Raw genomic sequence first — 24214 nt, forward strand, 5'->3', positions numbered from 1 at the left:
CAAAAGTTAGTTTTATTTCTATATACTAGCACCAAATACCTAGAAAGAGTAATAAAAGAGAAGAAACTATTTGTGGTAATATTGGAGAATATCAAGTCTGTAGGAATAAATCTAATGGAAAATATCCAACACCTCTGTAGAGAAAAGTTTAAAAAATTTTTGAAAAAATACCTATCAAAGGGGCATCTGGGTGCGTCAGTCAGTTAAGCATCTGACTTTGGCTCAGGTCATGATCTCACGGTTTGTGAGTTTGAGCCCTATGTCGGGCTCTGTGCTGACAGCTCAGAGCCTGGAGCCTGCTTTGGATTCTGTGTCTCCTTCTCTCTCCTACTGGTGCTTTGTCTCTCTCTGTCTCTCAAAAATAAATACATGTAAAAAAAATTTTTTTTAATGAGTAAATAAAAAATACCTACCATAACACAAATATACCATATTAATGCAAGATGTTAATAATAGGGTTATGGGGATGAGAGCTATATGGGAAGTCTTTGTACTTTCCATTCAGTTTTTTCTGTAAAGTTAAAACTACTAAAAAGAAGTCCATTAATTTAAAAAATCCCCTTTAAAGAATATATACAGAGGCAGGAAAACTATATAAAAACAAATGAAGAAATAATGAATAGTGCTATAGTTGTTTGTCAGAATTCTTAACAAAGAGATGACTTATTTTAATATTTTATATATTTGTCTTACTGATTTATAATTTATTAGTTCATGGGATATGGAAATAGGACTGAAATTATCGCTTGGTGAGCAAAAGAATATGTTGGGCAGGTCTTACTTGGAGCAAAAAGCTGTAAAAAGCTCCTTTAGTTCTTTTCACTTTTCTAAACCAAGAAATCACTGTGGAGATCATTCTTTTTACCTAAGGAAATTCTTTTTAAAAAATCTTTTATGTTTTTTCCACTTAAGAAATTCCCATGAAGTTGTCAAATAATCAAAATGTTAACATTCCCCTCTCAAAAAAGTTAATTTCCTTTCTCTTTTAAGGTATCCACCTCCTTTTTCCTAATTTTTTTAGTGTTTTATTTATCTTTCGATAGAGAGAGAGAGTGAGCGGGGGAGGGGAAGAGAGAGAGGAAGACAGAGGATCTAAAGTGGGCTCCGTGCTGACAGGCTGATAGCCACAAGCCTGACCCCGGGCTCAAACCCACGATCTGTGAGATCACGACCTGAACCGAAATCAAGAGTCACGCTTAGCCGACTGAGCCACCCAGGCGCCCCCATTTAATCTACTTTTTAATGAAGTAGAATATGCAATTCTTTATTATGAGAGAAGAGAAAAATGGGGGGAAATGGTCTTGGAGACAATATATGAATAGCAGAATAACTCACTGAATTGACAGTGCCCGTTGAATCTCACGTGTGTGCAATTTCTGTTCATAAGGAGATACTGTAAATACAAAACTGTTCATAGTAATGGAAAATAAACCAGGAAGAAGTCAATCCCTGCAATACTGATGATTTATTAAAAACACACAGATGCATATAAAACAATCATGCAGGTACTATAAATTCCATTTCGGGGCACCTGGGTGGTGCTGTAGGTTAGGTGCCCAACTCCGATTCCAGCTCAGGTCATGATCTCACAGTTGGTGGGATCCAGCCCCGTGTTGGGCTCCGTGCTGACAGCACAGAGTCTGCTTGGGATTCTCTCTCCCTCTCGCTAAAAATAAATAAATAAACTTGAAAAAATTCCATTTCAACTCTTCGCATACTATCCTTTACGGACGAATGCTATATGGAGCTTATCAAGGAAGTAATTGAAGCAGGAATATTTTGAAGTTCAAAGGTTATATGTGATACTTTAACGACATGGCCATATATACACACTTTATTCTTAAAGCAATATCATTCATGCATTTTGTCTTTCTGCCCTACTTTTTACTATCATATTCTGTTCCATATTCTAAAGCCAGACTCAGTACAGTGTAATGTCATTGTGCAGGTGCAACATCTTTTTGTCTCTGTGCCTAAGAGGCTCCTTTCTCTGACCCTGCACTCATTCCCTAGTTACCTAAAGGCACCACATTCTCACCTCTCCCTGATTTCATTCGTTTGGTTCTTCCATGCCAAAAAATCGGATCCTTCCGTTCTTTTTTGGATAATTCCTCTCAAGCATCTGATCTTTTAAGAATAGGATTCCTACAGACTGAGTCAAACGTCTTCTACCCAAATTATCTCTGTGATAATACTTACCTAACTCTGCCCAACTTCCTCTTCACGCTAGAGTAAAGCTGGAGCCGGAAGTTGTGGTGGCAGCTTCTTGATTCAGCAGCTTCCTGACTACAGCTAGAGCCAGAGCAAGGGTGGGCAGAGTCTGCATGTGGCTGCAGGGCAGGGGTCAGAGATGAAACACTCACCCCACAGCCAGGCTGGCCTGCGGACAAGGTAAGACCAAGAGTCTGATTGTACGTGGAGGGTCAGAAACAGAAAAGAAGCCAGAAATTGTTTGTGGGTACAAGAGGCAGAACTTGGGAAGAGTTCAGAGACAAGGGGCTGTCAGAGGTGGTATGAAGAGCCAAGAGCTGTTAGGATCCACAGCTGTGACATTTTTCTGGTGTTTGCTTTTCTTCCACTATTCTCCATCCCCAGCCCAACAGCTTAAGCGTAGACCTCCATCACTGTAGCTCTATTGCTTTCTATGGGACCTGCTGCACAGTACGTAGGCAGCATATATCTGTTGAATTGCATGGAGCCCTATTAACTATTCCTTAAGAACCATTTTGGGGGCCCTTGGGTAGCTCAGTTGGTTAAGCAGCTGACTTTGTTTCAGGTCATGATTTGCAGGTCATGATTTGCAGCCCCGTGTCAGGCTCTGTGCTGACAGCTCAGAGCCTGGAGCCTGCTTTGAATTCTGTCTCTCTCTCTCTCTCTCTCTCTCTCTCTCTCTGCCCCTCCCCCGCTCTCCCTTTCTCTCTCTCTCTCTCTCAAAAATAAAAAGATTTTTAAAATCTTTAAAAATAAAATCTTTAAAAATAAAAAGATTTAAAAAAAATCTCTCGTGTAGGATACCTATCTAGGAAACCTTCCCTCACTGCCACTGAATAGGATTTTGTTCTTATATATACTCCTGGTATGTTTTTTGGTATCTCTCAGTCGCTTTCAGTGTTGTACCTTGTATTACCCATGTTTGAATTTGTTCTGTTGGTTTTTGTTTTTTGGGGGTTTTTTCTTCTTTTCCTGCCTGACGGTATCCACCCTAGGGGCAAGATTACTGTCTGAATCATTTTTGAAGATCCTAGTAGAAGTGTTACAGATTTTCTTTGAGTCTTTAGGTGGCTACTGTGTATTACTCCTATTTCCCACCATTTCCAAAATGCTTTAGTTCTCATTCTCAATAATGGAGATACTGACTTAGAAAGAAGAAACAAGCTTTGTAGAATCCAAAAGTCTAGTCCAGTGTCTTGAAAGAAAAAGCAAAGAAAATGAATATATAACCCTCAAAGTTACTTTAAAAGCCAACCTGTATTCTTTTGTGCAAGACAGGATTTTGTTTTCACCTGGCTATCATGGTTGCCTGTACTTACTTTACTTTGGCTATATAGCTCTGATTTGTAGTATTTTTGGAATCTGAAATTAGAAAGCCACTTATACCTTAATTCTCTTATCGCAGTGCAACTATTGTAACTAAGAACCGATGGTTTAAAAAAAACACACAAAAAAACACCTGTTTAGTTTATGCCAGAGTGTAACGTATATGCATGTGTGTTCTCATACATCTATAATTATCTATTTATCACCTATTCATGTTTATTTTAGAATTAAGAAAGAATAAAGGAGAATTTTTTGAAATATTTGAGCTGTCTAGTACCATAGTCACTACCTACGTGCCAAAATTGAACATTTGAAACATGACTATATTCAATTCAGATGTGCTGTATCAAATATATAAACAACTTTGAAGGCTTAGCTTATTAGTTAAAAGTAAAATTTATCATTAATACAGTTTTATATTGGTTGCATGTTGAAATGACAGTATTTTTACATATTGGGTTAAACAGCATATTATTAAAATTAATTTTATATGCTTATTTTTACTATTTTTATGTGGCTACTGGAAAGTTTGAAATTACATGTGTAGCATGCATTATATTTCTGTAAGATAGCATTACTCTAGTATATGCTATAATTTAGTTACTTTTACTTTAAAAACATTACAAGGAAGTTGTGAAAAAATTTCCACTCCAATAGAGGGGACAAATTAGTTGATAGTCTGCTGTGCTGCAGGCACTGAGATTTTACATGAACTAAATTTCATTTAATTCTCCCCAAATCTTATGAGATAAGTATTGTTCCTCTTTTAAAATAGGTAGACTGGGGCTCAAAGAGTTTAAAAAATTTCCTACAAGCCCATGATCAGACACTCAGCTGTCTGTCAATAAAACTTAATCATATTTGCCTGACTTCAGACATCATTCTCTTTTTACTAGAGAACTCTCTAAAATGCCTTTTCTTTTCAGAGACTGGCACCATATGCTACCAGAAATTCTAATACCACCCACTGTTATGAGGTCTTACCAGCTGATTACTTCAAAATAAGATCTGATTTTCTTTTTTACCCAAATGAAAATAAAACTTAAGTCCCTCATATGCCAAATTATCAGAGATTCCAGTCTTTTCCCATGGTTCCCCTCCCTATATAATCGTAAATAACCCAGAGTTGTTTACTAATGCCTGAGTATTGATCTATTTGTCTTGTGAATTGACCATAGAGTGGAAACTCAGATACACTCAAGGCTGGAGGACCACCTCACATCCTGTCTAGAGAAGAGTTAATTCAGTGAACAGTGGTTTTGTTTTCTATTGCTGTGTAACAAATTACCATTAGTGGCTTAAGACAACACCCATTTATTAGCTCATATTATCTGTAGGTCAGAAGTCCAGCATGTCATTGCTGAATTCTCTGCTCACAGTATCACATGGCTGAAATCAAGGTGCCTGCAAGTCTGAGCTCTCATCTGGAGACTCTGGGAGAAAAATCTGCTTCCAAGCACATTATTGTTGTTGGCAGTGTTCATGCTCCTTGTCGATATAAGACTTAGATCCCTGTTTCCTTGCTGGCTGTCAGCCAAGGGCCATTCCCTGCTTCTAGAGACTGATTGTATTCCTTGTCATGTGCCCACCCCTTACCCTATCTTCAAGCCAGTAATGGTTCATCAAGTCTCTTTCATGAGTTCAATTTCTTTGACTTCTCCTTCTGCCGCTAATGGTAGAAAACTCTCTGCTTTAAGGGTTCTTGTAGTGAGATGAGACTCACCCAGATTATCTTCTGTTCAGGTCAACTATGACATATAACACAACATAATCTTGGGACTATCTCATCCTAGCCACAGGTCCAGGAATGAGGGCACAGAATATTGGGGGGAGTGGGTGATCTATTTTCATCAGTCTGCCCACTATAGTCCTAGGGATTATATAAGGCATGTATGCTACCACAGTGCCAGTGGCACAGAGCAAAGTATCAGAATTCTGCCAGCTACTTAGCTTAGCCAGTCACAGGGACAAAAGCAAGAGCTTAATTTCTTTCAGGTAGTAACATTTGCCGGGGAAGGAATGAGAATTGGATGTGAAAAATCCTGGTGTATTACCTTCCCTTTCTTCCAATTTTACCCTCAAATCTTACTCATCATGAACTTTCTTTGTGAGGGCTGCCTGGGTGGCTCAGTGGGTTAAGTGTCTGACTCTTGGTTTCAGCTAAGGTCGTGACCTCACAGTTCATGAGATTGAGCACCATGTTGGGCTCTGCGATGACATCATCAGAGCCTCCTTGGATTCTCTCTTTCTCTGCCCCTCCCCCATTCTCTCTCTCTCTCTCTCTCTCTCTCTCTCTCTCTCTCTCTCAAAATAAATAAACATTAAGAAAATTATATATATAAAACCCTTTCTTTGTGAAAGCAACAAGTAGATCTCTGTGTTAGGTGGAATTACAACATTTCTGACCCATCAGTTTTAAGGGCAGTGGTGTCCAGACATTTTAAGGTATGTTGGAGCTTCCATGTCCCCTCTTGCTGAAGCCCTAGGAAACCATGGAGGTGGGAGTCCCACTGGTGCCTTCTGAATGTCTTCCTAACAGGTCACTGGGGCCAATTCTGCTGGTTCCTCTGAGCCTAAGAGCCTCCTCAAGGTGTAGGGAGTAGTCCCCTCCCCCCAGCACAGTGCAGACCTCAGTCTCTCTTGGAAACCTGCCTTTTGGACTCTTTCTTTCCCCACTCTCATATGCCAACCTGCCAGTACTCAGCTCAAAATCCACTGTGGCTCTTGCTCTTCTTGGGAACTCCCCTTTAACGAAATGCCAATTACTGAGGTTTTGCTTGCCCAACTTTGTGCTCTCCTAAGTGACACATCCCCTTTCTCTTTATCGCTACTGTTGTTTACTTGAGAGGTTCCTTTTAGCTGACTCATATTTTTAACATTAACAAATGTATAGAGGAAACTTTTCTCACTATTATATGGGCAAGATCTGAATTACCTGCCATATATAAGTGTTCACTGTAAGAAAAAAGAAAAGGTAATTCTTAGTTACTGGTAGTCTCTAACCTGATGTAGCAGAATTATTCTCAAAAGTCTCCTTTCTTCTTCTCTGGTTGTCCCCAGGGGCATTTTTACTATAATTCCTAACGCTTTTTTTGTTTTATTTTTGTTTTGTTTCATATAGGGTTTTTGTTTTGAACTGAGGGGCCGTAATGCAATTACAGTTGACTCTTGAACAACACGAGTTTGAACTGTGTGGGTCCACTTATGCACGGATTGTTTTCATTAAATGCAGTACAGTACCATAATGTATTTCCCCTTCCTTCATCTTTTCTTAATAACATTTTCTTTTCTCCAGCTTACTTTATTGTAAGAATACAATGTAAATACATATATAAATACATATCACATACAAAATATGTGTTAATCAACTGTTTATGTTATAGGTAATGATGTGAAATGTTGCGTTTGGGAACGAATGGTCAAGAAAGAATTCTTGAGACATCTTTGGTGCAAAAAAGGTGGTTCTATTAAAACATGGGGACAGGACCCACGGGCAGAAAGAGCTGCACTGGGGTTGTGAGAAGTGGCTGATTATATATTTTCAAGTTGGAATGGTGTTAGGGATAGTGTAAGTCCCTAAGGAATTTGGAAGCAAGGTTTCCAGGACCTTGAGGGGCTAGCTGTTGTTAGAAGGTCATTTATTACTGTCTAGTAAAACCTTAGTCGTGAGACCCTTCACATGTACATCATTGGGCCATATGTTTGAAGGATGATTGCCAACATATATATCTTGAGGGATGCCTGGGTGGCTCAGTTGGATAAACGTCTGACTTTGGCTCAGTTCATGATCTTGCAGTTTGTGGGTTTGAGCCTCGCGACAGGCTCTGGGCTGATGGCTCAGAGCCTGGAGTCTGCCTCAGATTCTGTCTCCCTTTCTTTCTGCCCCTTCCCCACTTATGCTCTCTCTCTCAAAAATAAACAAACATCAACACATATATATATGTTAATATCTATCTATCTATCTATCTATCTATCTATCTATATCTGGGGGTGGGGGTAGAGATAAAGGGAGTTTCCAAAGGGATTTTTATATGTTAAAGGAGATATACAGGATCCTGGAGGCTGGGATAATGTCAAGCTGAAGTTGCCTTTTGCCTTTAGCAAAGTATTAACAACGAGGCAGCTAATCTTCTTGAGGAAGGTCACTCTGTCTATCTCAAGTCCTTGTCACTGGGCTGTAAGATGTAAGGAAGTTAAATTTTTTTTCTTTTGTGTTTGTTCTCCACATCAAGACTTCTTGTCAACAGTAGGCTATTAGTTCATTTTGGGGAGAATCAAAAGTTAAATGTGGATTTTCAAGTATGCCTCTAACCCCCACGTTGTTCAAGGGTCAACTGTACATCTCAGGCTGTGTTGAAGATGCATGTGCCCCAAACTACCTCTCCCCATTCTCACCCCCTCCATCCCTGCTGCTGTTAAGCATATCACCTAAAATCATACCTCATACCACCAGAGGTATGCGATCCACAGTTTAGAAAACACTGATATGACTCCCTCTTTCCCAGAGACCCACCTTGAATTCCTTCCCTCTAAGAAACCTTTTCTGACAATACAGACCTCAGTGATCTCCTCAACTACATTCATAAGGGTACTGTGTCTAATTATTCAAATGTTGCTGTGTGACATTTCATTAAGGACAAAGACCATGCTTTAGACTAAGTTTTCCCACAGCACTTGGTATGCTACCTGGCAAACAGCAGGCATTCAATGAATATTTGTGGTTTGATGATCAGCAAGGAGCAGCTCTGGGTAAAAGTGTGAAGCCAAGTTTGTCTCAGGTTCTTCTACCTTTGGCTCCTTCAGTCACAGAAAGAGCCATGGATTATGATCCTTCTCTTAATTGGTAAGGTTCCCTTTTCTCAGTAAGTTCCAGGTGGTTCCCAATTTTTCTCAGTCTCCCCAAGTCCCACTTCATGTGCTCTGTGTCTCATTATCTTGTTGACTATTAACTAAGATATTTGGTGTTTGCTACTAGATCTTATGCAGCTTAGCTGTGTCTTATACAATTTTTTTGTATCTTCTATCACATCAAAGACAGACCATGGGTACATAATAGCTATTTATTGTATCAAGAAATGAATATGTGTTATATATTGTTTGTGTCTTGGAGTAGTTCTGTTATGTCTTTAGGAAAAAAATATGAAATCACCAAACTAATCGATGTTAACACTGGTCAAGGGAATTTACTAAGTTTATTAACAAGTATGCAAACGCTCTGTGGTTTTGACTTGGAGTAATAAAAATGAGATCTTCCTTCTATCTCTCCCCCTTCATTTGGTCCACTTGGCCAATTCAAATGTTTCTTTCAAGGAGCAATGTAAGTCTTTAGAGCTTTACACACAACCGATGGTTCCTTTCCTGTATTCTGAGCGTGTCATCACACATACTTCTAGTTAGAGGTGACCACATAATTTATTGTCCAAACTTGGACACATTGAGAATGAAAGGAGGCACAAATAACTAGTAAGCCAGGATAAAAGGTGTTCCTGACAAACCAGGAAGTATGGTTATACTACTTTGAAAGTAGTTATTTGCTTACTGTATGTCATTGAACCGTAAAACTGTTCTAAGTCTGAGCCTTATTTCTCTTAGCTTCCTTTGTTATCAAGCACTGTACCTGGCACATAGTGGTGGTAGAAGAAATGTGAGTGCCTCTTTAATAATTTTCATTTAATTGCATATTATACTATCTTGATGTAGAACTCAAACCATCCCATTTGGTGCCAATTATGAGCCATTTTCTCAGTATAAAAATATAGGGCAATGAGCTTAATTATATGCTTGTGTAATGATAATAGCTAGCATTTACCAGCACTTGGCATGTGTAAGGCCCAAGGCTAAGAACTTTGGTTGAGTTCTCTCATGGATTTCTCACAGCGATTCTTGGAGGTAAGTACTACTATGGTCCCATTAAATTAGAAGAAAGGATGAGTTTAGAAAGATTAAGAACCTTGCTCAGGGTCATCCAGCTTATTTTGTAGTAGAGGTTGAACCACAGACTAGAGTGTAGACGATAGTGTAGTAGTAATATAGTGCAGTGTAGACTGTAGTCTCCTATATGTGAGAAATAGCTGGTATCAAATTTTGGAAAGTAATTTAAAAATATTAATACCATACTTTTAGAAAAACTTCATGTGTTTACATGTTTAAAGGTATTTAACTAATTACAGACTGCAGAAACAAGTCAATGTGGCAGCTGTGAGGTCATGAGTAGTGATAGACAAACACATTCTTGCTGTTCTTTGTGTTAACGTTTCCATTTGTTATGGCACAAATATACTGTTAGTTTTGTTGAGGTCATTTTCTTTTCTATGAACTATTAAGTGTGCAAAATAGTTCGTACTACAACAAAACTGTTGTAGTACAATGGTTGGGTTTATTTTAGCAGAGTTTTCAGTGTATGTTATATAGATAAAGCATGAACAGTGTCTATTTTCTACCTGTTCTTTGGAGTAAGATTTTACTTGGTAACAATTTTAAGGACAGTAGAGATGCATCATAATATTAACTCTAATAAAATTATTTAGTATTATTGTAATTACAAGCCATGTTTTGACATTGATGAAACACATTATCAGTGGTTTTTAAACAAAAGGAGTCCATTTAATTCTATAAAAAAAAGCTAAACTATAAGGATAATTGTAGCTTTAAATTGTTTTAAATCATAAGAGATAAATACATACAGAGAATATGCTATAAATATAATACCAGATAACTACACACACAGACTTTCATACAGAAGGTATCTTTTAAGAATTGTATTCTTAATTGATTTTCTTTTTCTATTGACAAGAGGGGTGTATGAATAGCTGTAGCAACTGAAATTGGATATTATCAGGGTAATCAATTGCATGTGATGTGTTATAAACATAATATGGGAAACTTGAAAATGAATGTTTACATAATGAATATTAACCTTTATGAATAAATGATAGGAAATGTTACTATTTAAGACATTCACACAAAATGATTACATTTGTGGGGTACCTGGCTGACCCAGTTGGAAGAGCATGGGACTTTTGATCTTAGGGTTATGAGTTTGAGCCCCACATGGGGTATAGAGATTACTTAAATAAACAAAGTTCAAAAAAAAAAACACCTACATTTGCTATAATTCAGGAATTTTCTGTTTTTTGTGTTTTTTTAGCATCCCACATTAAAAGAAATTTTTTTTAATGTTTATTTTTGAGACAGAGAGAGACAGAGTGTGAGCAGGAGAGGGGCAGAGAGAGAGGGAGACAGAATCCAAAGCAGGCTCCAGGCTCTGAGCTGTCAGCGCAGAGCCCGATGTGGGGCCTCAAATTCACGAACCGTGAGATCACGACCTGCGCCGAAGGCAGACGCTTAACTGACTGAGCCACCCAGGCGCCCCTAGCATCCCACATTTTAAAAAATTTTTGAGATAATTATAGATTCACATGCAGTTAGAGGAATTTCCTGGGTTTTTTGTCCTGGGAAATTTTTAGAATTAATATGCCTTTGAATTTCAGGCCAGAAAGCTTTCTGTAGCGTAACAAGTTATTCCTACTTAGTGAAATAGGATACCAGTATATCAGTGGGTAGAAAAACTGCATTAAATGGCAAGTTTTCACTGCACTCAGGTAACTACAAAAAAAAATGCTTAAATTATAATGTAGATAAGGATCTATGGTTAACTGAGAAATTGGGACAAGAGCAAGTTTAAAAAAAACTGGGTTATTTTTTTTTCTTTGAGCTTTTTATCATTTCGGGATTTAAAAATCTTTTTTTTCACTTACTTTAGGCAGTGGAATACATCAGCTGAACAAAACAAAATTTCATCTTGTATTGGAGAAGATGGACTTTAAAAGATAATCATACAGCGCACCTGTGTGGCTCATTCGGTTGAACATTGCACTCTTGGGTTCGGCTCAGGTCATGATCTCATCCTTTGTGAGTTGAGCCTGGCATTGGGCTCTGTGCTGACAGCAAGAACCTGTTTGGGATTCTCTCTCTCCCTCTCTCTCTGCCCCTTCCCTGCTCACTCTCTCTCTCTCAAAATAAATAAATACACTTAAAAATATATTAAAAATAAAAAATAAACTGTCATGGAAAGAAAAGAAAAAGAGCAAGTTAGGAAAGAATGAGAGTTGGGGTTGGGGAAGTTGCAATATATTTTATTTTTTAACATTTATTTATTTTAGAGAGAGAGAGAGTGCTAGCAGGGGAGGGGCAGAGAGAGAGAGGGAGACACAGAATGTGAAGCAGGCTCTAGGCTCTGAGCTCTCAGCACATGGCCCCATGCAGGGCTCAAACTCACAAAACCCATGGTCATGGCCTGAGTGGTTGCCACACAGGGTGCCACACAGGCACCCTGGGGTGGTTGCAATTTTAAATAGCATGGTCAGGCTAAGCATCGCAGTTAGGGTGAGATTTGAGCAAGGAGATAAAAGAGGGAAAGTAGACACAGGAAAAATGTTCCCAGCAGAAGGAATGACTCTCGCAAAGGCCCTAAGTAGTAGTCTGTCAGGAACATTTAAGCAACAAAGGATGGAGGATGGTTGGAGCTGGAGTGGGAGAGGTGAGGGGCAAAGGCAAACCAAGGGCTTTGTAGGTCGCCATAAAGACCTTAGCTTTTACGGACAGTGAAAGAGAGCTACTGGAAGATTTTGACCAGATAAGCCAGGAGCTGACTTTTAAGAGAGTATTCTTTTTTGAAGTGTTTATTTATTTTTGAGAGAGAGAGAGAGAGAGAGAGAGAGAGAGAGAGAGAGAGAGAGAACAAACATGGGAGGGGCAGGGAGTGGGCGGGGCGGGGGGGGGTGACAGAAGATCCAAAGCAGGCTCCACGTGGACAGCAGAGAGCCTAGTGCGGGGCTGGAAGTCACAAATTCCAAGATCAGGACCTGAGCCAAAGTGGTATGCTTAACCCACTGAGCCACACGGGCATCCCAAGAGAGTATTCTTTATTCTGGTTGTTGTTCTGACTGAGTGAATGGTGGGCAGGGAGACCATTTAGCAGGCCACTGAAGTATGATCCAGACAAGAGAAAATGGAAATAATGCAGGTGATGAGCAGTCTAATTCTGATTCATTTTGAGGGTACAACTAGCAGGCTGCTCGAAGGCTTGGAGGTGAAGAGAGAAGGAAAGGAGCCAAGGACTCCACAAAGTATTTGTTCGGAGCAACTAGCTAGAAGGACCGTGGCTAGGTCTTGAACTGCTTTTTGAGCAAGGGAGAATTATACATTTAGAAAAAAACCCACTAATATTGCACGAATATAATCCATCTAGGTGGAGAAGACGTGTGTATTATAGGATATTCCAAGTGCGGTAGGCCTGAAAAGTTATTGTAGTCATTTTGGTGGAATGTTGGCTGCTAGATGGGCACTCTTAGGTGTGTCTGATTTCTGGGGTATATAAAATGTACAGCTAAATAAGACTCAGAGATCCAGGACACGAGTACGTTCACACTTTTCAAATGTCAGGTGGAAGTTCTAGGCCGTAAAAGCCAGTTAGTTGATGACAGATTCAACGATTCCGACGTTAAGAAAAAGCTGTGGTCCAGGGATTTGATTTCGGGGTATCTGTCTCTCGAACACTTCCAACCGACAAGCGGTGCCAAGGCTCAGCGCCGACCCCGGCCAGCCTGGCAGCGCTCGCGGTCGCACTTCGAGTGCAGGCACCTCCCCTCCGCGCGGTCCAGGGAGGGGGCGCGAGCCACCGTTGCCAGTCCCCCGGCGCAGGGCGAGGAGGGGCTGTCGTCCGCTCCCACCCAGACCTGGTCGCCATCTTCCGGCACGTCCTTTCCCGCGCGGGCTCCAGCCCCCGCTCTCGGCCCTTGTCTCTCTTTGGAAGGGGCTTCCCAACGCGCGCAGCTGCTGGCGCTGCGCGTCGTGGGGGTCGCGGGCTGAGTCCAACGCCCAGGCGGGGCAAGGGGTGGGGCCGGCGCGGCGGCAGCTGCGCGGCGGCGCAGTCTTCCTTCGCTCCTCGGAGCGCGCGCCGCCTCTCGCTCCGCCCGCTCGCGAGCCTGGGCGGGGAGGGAGGGGCCAGGAAGCGGCGAGCGCGCCGGGGAGCGCAGCTGCGGGCGTGGGGGTGGCAGGAGCCGCGGAGCCGGCACCGAGAGCGGCTGCGGCCGGAGCGGGCGGCAGAGACAAAGGCGACGGTGAGTGCAGCGCCGGTCCGGGGCGAGCGCCGGCCCCCACCCCTCGCCCTCGCGGCCTCCTGGGCGGGGGCCCGCAGCCTCGAACCCCCGTCGCCACGGGCTCGGTGGCGAGCGCGGCCCGGCCCTACCCCCCGCGCGCTGCGGGCTGTGGGCTGAGCCTGCGGCTCCATTTTCAGGTCTGGGCGAGGTCTTCCTGCGGACCCTGCCTTTGGTTTTTCTTCCCTTTCCTTCTGAGAAATGGTTACATGCTCAGTTCAAAATTCACGACAGGCGGGCGGCTGAGGGAGTCAACCGCCCGCCTGATGTAAAATGAAAATGAAAAGACCCCCCCCCTCCCCCCCAACTTTGCAGGTCTGGGAGTCAGGAGGAAGGCGCGAGGGGGTGGGCGGAGAAGGTCGGGGTCTTCCAGGTGAGAGTTGGGGGGGGCGGGGAGCCCCCCCAGCCTCCGGAGCCCCGACTCTCGCCTGAGGCGTGCGGCGCGTTCAGCCCGCGTGTCTCGCCGCGGTTCTCTTTGGGCCCCGGAGAGAAAGCCCTCACTGACCACCTCCTCGGAGAAGCTCGTGTTACTCTTACAGGTTGTCTTACCGAGCGCTTGCTGCTTTAGTTGTGATTTTTGGTAACGGGTGTGCTAGGTAGCGGCTCGCTGATGCCGCATTCATAGCTGAAAAGGAGCCCCGATGGCCTGACTTCATGTGTACTTGAAACAACATTGGGATTTCTCTTTAGCTGCTGTAACTGTAGATGATAAGCTTCTGTACGGGAATTTGGTGCTGAGGTTCAGTTCACAGAATTGACACATTTTGTTAAGGTGCCTGGCTTATAGTAGGTGCTCAGTAAAGTATTTGAATGAATGAGCGAATCTTGAAACCTCGAAACTGATTTCAGAGCTAGTAAAATTTAGGTATACAACCCTCTTGACTCGAGGAAAAACCGTTGGCAGACAACATGTAGTTTTTCTTTATATTCGTGTTTCTTGCTTTTACCCAACGTATATATAGTGTTGATAATCAGTTTTCCATGTTGCAAGTGTAGAAAATATGGTTGAAATGTGGAAGTTTTCATTTTGAGGGAAGTTGGTAGACATTTTCTGTTATTTAAAAACAAGTGCTATTTCTTGTTTTTAAACAAGATTTTCTTCTGAAAGAGCGAAGAAATTAAAGAAGTGGATTGTATTTTGTTTTTTTGAGACCCCCCCCCCACATTCTCTTTCCTTATGAATAAATGAAGTTTATGGGCTTTGTGGGGGACCGTGGTGGCCTGGTCTTAAGTTGCTTTTTGATCTAGAGGGAACTCTAAAGTTAGGGGGAAAGGAACACTAATGTTGCACCAATCAAACCCTATTCAACCGGTATTCATTAAGCACCCATTATGTACTAGCACCTGAGTTGGTTGCTGAGTTTCTAGAAGCAAACGAAACCCACAATTATGGCTTTAACCTGAGCGTGAAGTTCTTTCCTCATGATCGATGTTGCAAGTTGGGACTGTCTTGTACCCCTGCTGCCTACTTAAAGTTGGGAAAGATGGCAGGTGGAGTGCAGGAAGTGTAGATCCCTAACAGTCTGTTTAATGGTTAATAAGTAACTTCATGGAGCTGAGACAATGATTTTCCATATTGTCTGTTTAATAAAAGCAATCTACATTTTAAAATGAAGGGAGGAAGACATTTAACACCCTAGTATTTTTATTTTCTCCTTCTTCCCCACTGGATAAATTTGGTACAGTGTATTTATTGAAGAGTAATGTACTTGTGGTTGTTTTCTGTAAGTAATCTTTGCTATACAGCATTTTCTATTTTTAAAAATCTCCAAGGAAAAACAGTGGATTCCTTTTCTACAAGAAATGTTTTCAGTAAAGCACCTATTCAGAAGTTTGATTTGACCTTGTAGCCACCATTTGCAAATAAATGCAATATTGACTTGATCATGCTGAAAAGGGAAGGACTATTAGTAATAATTCATGGTTCCATGTTAGGCTTTTCTATCTAGTATTGCGACCGTGATGAAACTGATTACTAAAAAAGAGAATGCTATTTGTAGTATTGAATTTATTCTGAATGTAAGGTTGCATTGCCTCTTTTTGTCTTATACATAGGATTAAAAAAACCAGTGCTTATGTAAAAAAATGTTGTTAATGTTTATTTTTGAGAGACAGAGACAGAGTGTGAGCAGGGGAGGGGCAGAGAGAGATGGGGACACAGAATCCGAAGCAGGCTCCTGGCTCTGAGCTGTCAGCACAGAGCTGGACTTGGGGGCGGGGGGCGGGGGGTGGGGGGCTCTAACCCATGAGCTGTGAGATCATGACCTGAGCCAAAGTCGGGTGCCTAACTGACTGAGCCACTCAGGTGCTCCAAAACAGTGCTTATTTTATTTGGCCTCATCAGAAGGCCAAATCGATGTGTTCCAAAGTCAGTTTAGATTATTACAAAATAATGTAGGATAATAATTTTTTTATAGACAACATTTCATTTTAGGTGGACCCTTTTGACTTGTTAACACCTTATATTACACATTGTTGGAAAAAATACGTACCTTCATATAGAACTTCCAGATTTTTAGATTTATTGGCTACTTTTTGTCGCTGTGCTTGGGAGTAATATGGAAAGTAATTCCTTAATTTTTAGTTGTAGAGGGTTATGATAGTTTTTCTTTAAATGTATGTTTCTAGTAGGAAGAGTTACTTTGACAATATACTGCTGATAGTCTGGTGCTGATAAGAAACCTAACAGTGGATGCTAATAGTGATGTTTAAAAAAAGTGTAAACAAGGGGTGCCTGGGTGGCCCAGCCAGGTGAGTGTCTCTTGATTTGGGCTTAGGTCAGGATCCCAGAGTCATGGGATTGAGCTTCCAATAGGGCTTTGCACTGGGTGTGGAGCCTGCTTGAGATCCCCCCCCCTTCTCCCCACACACACCCTCCCCACCCCGCCCTCCCTTGTCCCCCTCTCTAATAAGGAAAAAAATATTTTGAAAGTGTATGCAAGCTGTGATATGTTGAATAAAAAATGCTTGGTGTATTTTGTTTGGAAACGAACTTCCTCATCAGAGTTCCTGATAGTTAAGAGTATTGAGACATTTTATCGCTTCTTGGCCTTTTGGCTAAGATCAAGTGAAGAGTATTGAGACATTTTAATTTTTTTTTTTTTTAAGAAATAACCCATAATGACTAGGTTTTTATATCTTAAAAAAAATAATGTGTTTTCAAAGTATTATTACTACTTGGGAGGATTTTATAGTGTTTTGAGTCTAAATAAATTCCAGAACCTTACCATTTTATAATTGTTGGAGTATTTGAAATGTTGATGCTTTCTTTCTCAGGGTATGTGTATTATTTCAGGATGGGAGTAGGAAGTTTGTTGATTTGTAAAGTTTTTTTGGGACCCTTGAGAGTGCTATACAAAGTGTTTCCTTTGTCAGATATAATTAATAGTGATTAAGAATGATGCTGATAGGGGTGCCGGGGTGGCTCAGTCGGTTGAGCGTCTGACTTCACCTCAGGTCATGATCTCATGGTTTGTGAGTTCCAGCCCCCCGTTGGGCTCTGAGCTGTCAGCACTGAAGAGCCTGCTTCAGATTCTGTGTCTCTGTCTCTCTCTCCCTCTGTCTCTCTGCCCCTCCCCCACTCACACTCTTGTCTCTCTCCTTCAAAAGTAAATACTAAAAAAAAATTTTTTTTAAATGATGCTGATAAAAAGCATATTATACCTGTTCTCGAATTTGTATAGATTAAGAAAGTATCAAGTTTTTTCTCACAATTGGAAATGCATATTGGTATTCATCTGTTACAATGTTCTTAATCTCCATTCCCATGAAATATTTTAACATTTTATTGAATATTAAATGATTGTGATGTTTTAGGTGCATTCTGGAGAAGAAAGATGTGAAATGTGTGCTTATCCTTCTTGCTTAGTTCCTAGTTAGGTGAGGGGATTTATTCTGGGTTTTTTGCATACCATGTGGAGAAACTTGGAATTTAGCATATTAATAATTAACTTTATGTGTCCTGGTACCTCACTTCAAAGCTTAAGAATACTTGAACATTTCTATAATACTAACAAATAATGAACAGAGCAGGATTTAGCTGAAAGAGTTGTAGGCTCCCATCCAAAGGGAGTTCTGAACTGCAAGCCAAAAGACTTGGTAATAAGCTGTCTTTATCAAGACACCATAAGATACCTGCAAATGCATTTTAGTCACAATGGATTGTAGTAAAACAAACCTCCCTTTTTCTTAGAAAGCCTTAGATAATTTCATACTAAATTTACGTGTCTTTGAAAATGACCAACCCATGAGTGCTGATATTTTCATTTTCTCTCTTTCCCAGTTACAAATTCATGCTAAGATTTCCAGTTGAATCTTTATGATTGAATTATTATAGGCATCTTTCAGTAAAACAACTTAGTAAAATAATTTTGTTTCATTTAGCTTAATATTCTCCCACTTTTTGCTTAATAAAGCAATTGAGCATTGAGTATATTATGTATATTGAGCAATTGAGTATATTTTGCACTTACATATAGCGGGAACCCATGGATATTTGTGGAATTGTTATGTGTAGTGGATGGGATTTGATAAAGTTTATGCAGAAAACAACTCTCTCACCCTATACCTTTAAACTGTCCCTGTAGATTAAGGATTTCCCTGCCTGTGGATGAGCTTTTAGGAAGATCAGATAGCTTTTCTAGTCACTTTTAGATAATAAAAATTCTTGTGCTCCTTTGTCAGTAATAGTCTTATTTTGTTGTTAGAAGGCACAGTTCAGTATAATATTCATTGTTAAAACTCTTAATTTAGAGCTTTTCTAGCTCAGAACTTCTTGAGATCTAGAAGCCTGCTTTGGAGCAGGAGTCCTGGTAGGTGTCTCTTATTTTACCATTACCTTTTTAAAATGCTGTCCAATTCACCTGTCCAGGGTCCAGCTCATTGAGGAAAGGGGATTGGGGGGAAAGGTATGATTTTAACATGGCTCATCCCGTTATGATCTGACTTTGGTGCCTTCTGAATTGGGCAGTTGTTCAAAGTGGACCCTTTCTTCAGAAGTGCTGGAAATGGGTTTTTTGGGGATTCCATGTCTGGGAATCTTCTACCTACAATTTTTGTGATACAATTTTTCTTTTACATTCTCTTCACCTTCCAGTTGGCCTCATCTGCAGGCTCACTATGTCCGAGGAGAGGTTTTGGTTTAGTATTAAAGTAATTCTAGAACTTTTTAACTAGACCCGCCCTTAGTTTATTAAGGTTATTTCATACGACTCAGTTTCAGGCGTTCCACCAGGACCCCAACATTGTACCTTTCCAGCTTCTTCTGTAAATTATCCCCACTTAAACAGTACTTCTGTGTCTGGGACCTATAGCCCATTGCTGCCACCACCTTTTTTTACTGTCACAAGTACCCCTTCTGCCATGTCCATGCTTTGAATCCATGGTCCGTGTTACAGTTTCTACCTTTTGTACACCCTCATTTCTCTATAGCACTTCTTCACTGTACTCCTCTCACAGTTTGCCTCTCTTCCCCCAATTCAGTGCTGCATCTATTCCATCCTGTATGTCACCTTGAGTGTAGCTTGAGGAAAACAACACTGCTGACCTGGTCTCCTGGTAAATTCATGACCAGTGACCAGACCTAAGGAGGGCCCTTCATGCTGCCCACAGTTCTGTAATTGTAGCACATTTCCCCGGTTGAATCACTCTCCCACTTCCCCTCAATGACCATTTTACATCTTTCCTGAAAACTTCAGCACTTCTTTTCATTTTCAGCTAATGACATTACTTCTTGTATATTAAAAATGAAAGCAATCAGAAGAAAAGTTTTGCCTCTCTACCTACACTGTCTGGATTTTGTATTATGCTGTGACCATGGCCTCTATTCTTCTGCCCTTGGTTCTATCCCCTGCTGTCAAGGACATTGCATTGCCTCCGTATTCATACCGTCTCCTGCCTGCCAATGAGTTGCGTCATCACTGCTTCCCATTTTTACAGGATCATTCCTGTTGGTGTAGAGATATGCTGAAATATATCCCATCTTTAAAAAAAACAAACAAACCTCCCTCAACACCACACTTTTCTTCAGGTTGTTTTCTGTATGAGTTTTTTGTGGTCATCAGTGCAATCTCTTTTGGATCCATTACCTTCGGGTTTTTTTCTTTTTTACTCACTCTTGTTGAGATTCCTAATGACCTCCTTGCTGATACATTCCCTAGTCACTTCTCAGTCTTAATCCTTTTGGTTGTAGTAGCAGCAGCATTTGACATGGTTGATAATTTTCTTATCTTTGAAACCTTTTTTCCTTTTGCTTCTGGGACACTGCTCCTTATATTCAGTTTCTTTTGCTTGTTCTGTTTTGTTGCCCCAACTTCTAAAAAATAAGGCAGTATCCCAGAGCTCTATGTTTAAACCTCTTCTATATTTATATGTAGTGTTTGTAATCTCATCCTATCCTCTAGCTAGAATTATCATATATTTCAAACTAAAAATGTTACCTTCAGCTTCTCTTTCCTAATCTCCAGACTTGTGTACCCAACTGCCAAGTCAACATTCCCAAGTAAATATCCCACATTTAATAAGTCAAAACTGAACCCCTCATCCTTCTTGCTCTCCCACCCCAATGATTATTCCTATTCCAGTCTCCCTTGTCTTATTAGGTGATAACTCCTTCCTTCTTTCAGTTTTTCTGGCTGAAACCTTATAGAAATTTTTGACTCCTCTTTCTCATACTCCCATTTCTGATTCAAAATAATGTATAACGAAAGTATGTCCTGTATTTATCTTAAAATCTACTGTAAGTCTGAATACAACCATAACTTGGTATCTTCACCTACTGCTTCTCTCTCTAAGCCACCATTATCTCTTGCCTGTCTTATTTTAGTTGTCTCCTTCCTGGTCTTTTTGCTGCTTCTCTGCTTTTCTGAACACAGTAGCCAGAGTGATCCTTTTGAAATGAAAGTTTGGTTATTTTACTTATATCTTTAACCCTTCAGTGGCTTTCCTTAATCAGAGTAAAAGCCAGAATACAACAGGGCTTACAGGGCCCTCCATAATCTGTGCCTCCAGCCTCTCTGATGACATGTCCTACTAGTTTCTCCTTGGTTTACTCCACACCAGGTACGCAGGCCTCCTTGGAACTTTGTTAAACCTGCCAAACACAGTTTTGCTTTAGAGTTTTGCTCTTTCCTTGGGGAAAGAGCTTTCTTTTCATTAAAGGATCCTCAGTATAATGACTCGCACTGGATGAGCATTCACATTTGCTAAATGAGCGGCCGCTTAACTTGTTATTCAGGTCTTTGATAACAACTTTTATGTATGTTTCTATAACTAAAACTATTTTGACTAAAAATTTTTCACCTAAAACTATAAAGTCCTGTAAAAATTACATACAGACATTTAGATACAAGAGGAAAAACTGTTTAAATCACTTTTTGTGTATGGAAAGTGAAAATACACAGGAAAATGGTAAGGGACAGAGGAGGTAGGAAAGGAACAGAGAGGGTAAGGTAAATGGAATAAAGAGAAGGAAAGCCTGATTTGGAAGTAGGGTGACAAACTACTTTTGGCTTGCCGAATACTTCTTTTGGGCTGTTTCTTGAATTCTGAATGTTGGTGATTTACATGGACTTACTAGGTTCTTCAAGTTGGGCTATATTTTGCCTTTCTTTTATCAGTGACATTGGTTCAAGTGAGATTGGGAGCCAAAATGTAGTTGCTTGTCTATTACCAAACTGCTTTTGTTAAAGAAAACTATGATCAAGAATGTGGCTTACCTGACATTTACTTAGCATTTCTTAATTTTTTTTGTAGAGAGGTCAAAAAGAGGTCTCATAGTTTTAGAGCTTTTCACTGTACAAAAATTTATGAGTATGCCTTGTCCTCTTGGTATTGCACTGACTATTTACCACCCCCTCGAAAAAGGGGGGAGAACTGTAAGTAGCCTTATTGTAGTTCTTTGGTAAGCTAGCAGTTAGCTATATTAGTGTGCACAATTTTACTGAATAATATCTATAAACATATTTGTGCTCTTTAGTGAAAAATACTTGAATGTATTTAAATGAATTTTTAAAGCTGCAATTTAATATATAAGTAGGAAATGGGAGTGTGAGGGAAGTTAACGATAATGTAAACTTTAAGTATTTCATTATGCTGGGACAAGATTTTTAAAAAATCTTTTTAAAGTCAGTTAATTAGTTAATTTTGAAGATTATCTTTTAAAATAATCTCTACACCCAATGTGTGGCTCGAATCCACAACCCTGAGACCGAGAGTCACACGCTCCACTGACTAAGCCAGCCAGGTGCCCCTAAAATTTATTTTTAAACCCTTTTTTTTTCTGAGTTATAAGTCTCATTTCCTGTTGATTAAAAAAAAATCCTTTAAAGAAATTGTTAAAATAGGTGACTTAGAAGTTTCTAAATGAATAACTTTTTATGCATTAGGCATACATTATTCTCCATAAACCAGTCTAAACATTTCTCTATTTTTATGTAATATGCAGTAATTTGACTCGATTGACTTGTCTGATGGACTTTCATGTTGCCATAATGTGAACTTAATTTTCATGGCCGTAGAGGTATGGGTATGTATGTGTTGGTATGTATCTGTAGTTGTTGTAATACACAGATGTAATATAAATGTGTATATGCTGGATATTTTAACTTCTGTGCAATTATATCTATAAATCAGATTTGATATATTTTCTTTCATATTAAATAGGAAATTAAAATATAAAAATTTTCATACTAAACCTGTGACATTATAAAAAGTAAATGAAACATGACACAGTTTTTTAAAAGTTTATTGTAAAGTTGATTCTGGATGACATACTAACAAGTGTTTGCCTACAGTTTTGAATTAATTGTTCTATTTTGTAGACTAATTACATAGTCTTCATTAGAATTTGACATTGGCCTACCTGAATTCATATGTTAGCATTTCGTATATGAAATACCCATCTTGGATTAATAAGATCATTATTTCTGAAGTGATATGTAGTCAAATCTCTAAGTTTATTTTTAGGTGTATTCATAGTTGGAGGCCTACTATAGCCTGCTTTAACTTGATATTGTTCTAGGTGGATTGTGAAGTAACCAAAATGATAATATTGAGAAAAGTGAATATAAATAATACGCTGTGAACCGAGTCTCATAAAGGGTTGTTAAAGTATGCATTCATTCATTCATAGAACAGCTTTTTCAAAGTACTCTTCCCCATCTGTTCAGAATAAAATACAAACTTTACTCACTCAGGAAATACAAGCTCACTCACATTCTGTTTATATAATACAGATTTGACAACCTCTCAGAGTAGCTCACCTTTCCTTATCATAAGCCTTTAGCCACAAATTAATTCCTCAAACATGCCTTGCTTGTTCTTGCGTAGGGCTTTAAAAAAACGTTTAAAAATGTTTATTTTTGAGACAGAGACAGAAAGAGACAGTGTGAGTGGGGGAAGGGCGGAGGGCGAGGAAGACACAGAATCTGAAGCAGGCTCCAGGCTCTGAGCTATTAGCACAGAGCCTGACCTGGGGCTTGAACTCAACAAACCTTGAGATCATGCCCTGAGCCAAAACTTAACCTACTGAGCCATCCAGGCACCCCAGTGATTTCTTTATACTAGTTGTTTCCTGTGCTCTTTTGAAATGATGGTTCCCAGATCTTTGTAAGGCTGGCCTCTTATCTTTAAGATCTCAGCTTAAATATCACCTCATTTCCTCACCACTCAGTTTAAAATAGCACCCTCCCATCACTGTTCTACACTACCGCATTCTTCAGACCTTAAGATAATATATTTTTAATTTTTTTATTGTGTCCTAAAATCAGTTATAACTTTATGGGAGCAAGGAGCTCCTTTTTTTGTTCCTTGCTGTCACAGTGCTCAGGCACTAGATAAGTGTTTAGTAAAAAAGTATTGAATGAATAAAATGAGGTACCAGCCTCATCTATTCTTTATTGTGAATGGATTTCAGTGCACTGGTATCTTAAAGTGTCAAAAATGTATTCCTTCTAATGTAGGGAAGTAGGGAACAGAATTATTCAGGTAAAAGCCTGATGTAAGGAAAGGATGAGAAAATTTACGAACTGTGCTGATGATGCTTAGATGAGAGTATTGGGAAAAACTAATGGTGTGTTGGAGCTGGTGAGCTGATCTTGTGCATCTCTCCAGCTCTGTGTTCAGTGATGACATGGTGGCAGCTCGAAACTGGCTGTGGACTCTACAACATGGTAGTCTGCAAAAGGTACAAATCAGGACCTTTTTTCCAGAGAAGTGGTTGTTAAATATTTATCAGCAGACCACTGGGTAGAACTATATGAAATTGTTTTTATGGATAAAAATGCTTGAATATTGACAATGTTTTGTGGTTTAAACTAGTTGAGTTACTTATTTCGGCTTAAAGATAATTTCTTCATTGTAGTCAGGAAGTCAGTTCAGCCATGGGTTTACCTCAGAGCTGTAAGTTTTTTGTTCTTCAAAATTACATTCCCTTAACATCTGACGATGATTTGTAGATTCTTTTAATGTGTAAAAACTATTTGTATGTTTGTTTATCAGTTGTTTAACTGCATACTTAATTT

General features: G+C 39.8%; 1 protein-coding gene and 1 pseudogene across 4 annotated transcripts in view; both read left to right on the forward strand.

Annotated features, from left to right (window-relative positions):
• The first annotated feature begins 2289 nt into the window (after nucleotides 1–2289).
• The window catches only part of CDC42SE2 (CDC42 small effector 2), a 131528-nt gene continuing 109603 nt past the window's right edge, over nucleotides 2290–24214 (forward strand). For 3 of the 4 annotated variants that reach the window (XM_030317568.1, XM_030317592.1, XM_030317585.1), the window contains exon 1: nucleotides 2290–2391. The gene's annotated coding sequence lies outside the window, so the exon portion shown is untranslated. Of the gene's footprint in view, nucleotides 2392–13562; nucleotides 13659–24214 lie in introns of those variants that run through there. The other variant, XM_030317577.1, reaches the window with a different exon arrangement.
• LOC115527071 lies at nucleotides 16732–16813 on the forward strand (annotated as a pseudogene).

The sequence above is a fragment of the Lynx canadensis genome, chromosome A1 (genome assembly GCF_007474595.2).
Source record: "Lynx canadensis isolate LIC74 chromosome A1, mLynCan4.pri.v2, whole genome shotgun sequence".
In the NCBI taxonomy this organism is placed as follows: domain Eukaryota; kingdom Metazoa; phylum Chordata; class Mammalia; order Carnivora; family Felidae; genus Lynx; species Lynx canadensis.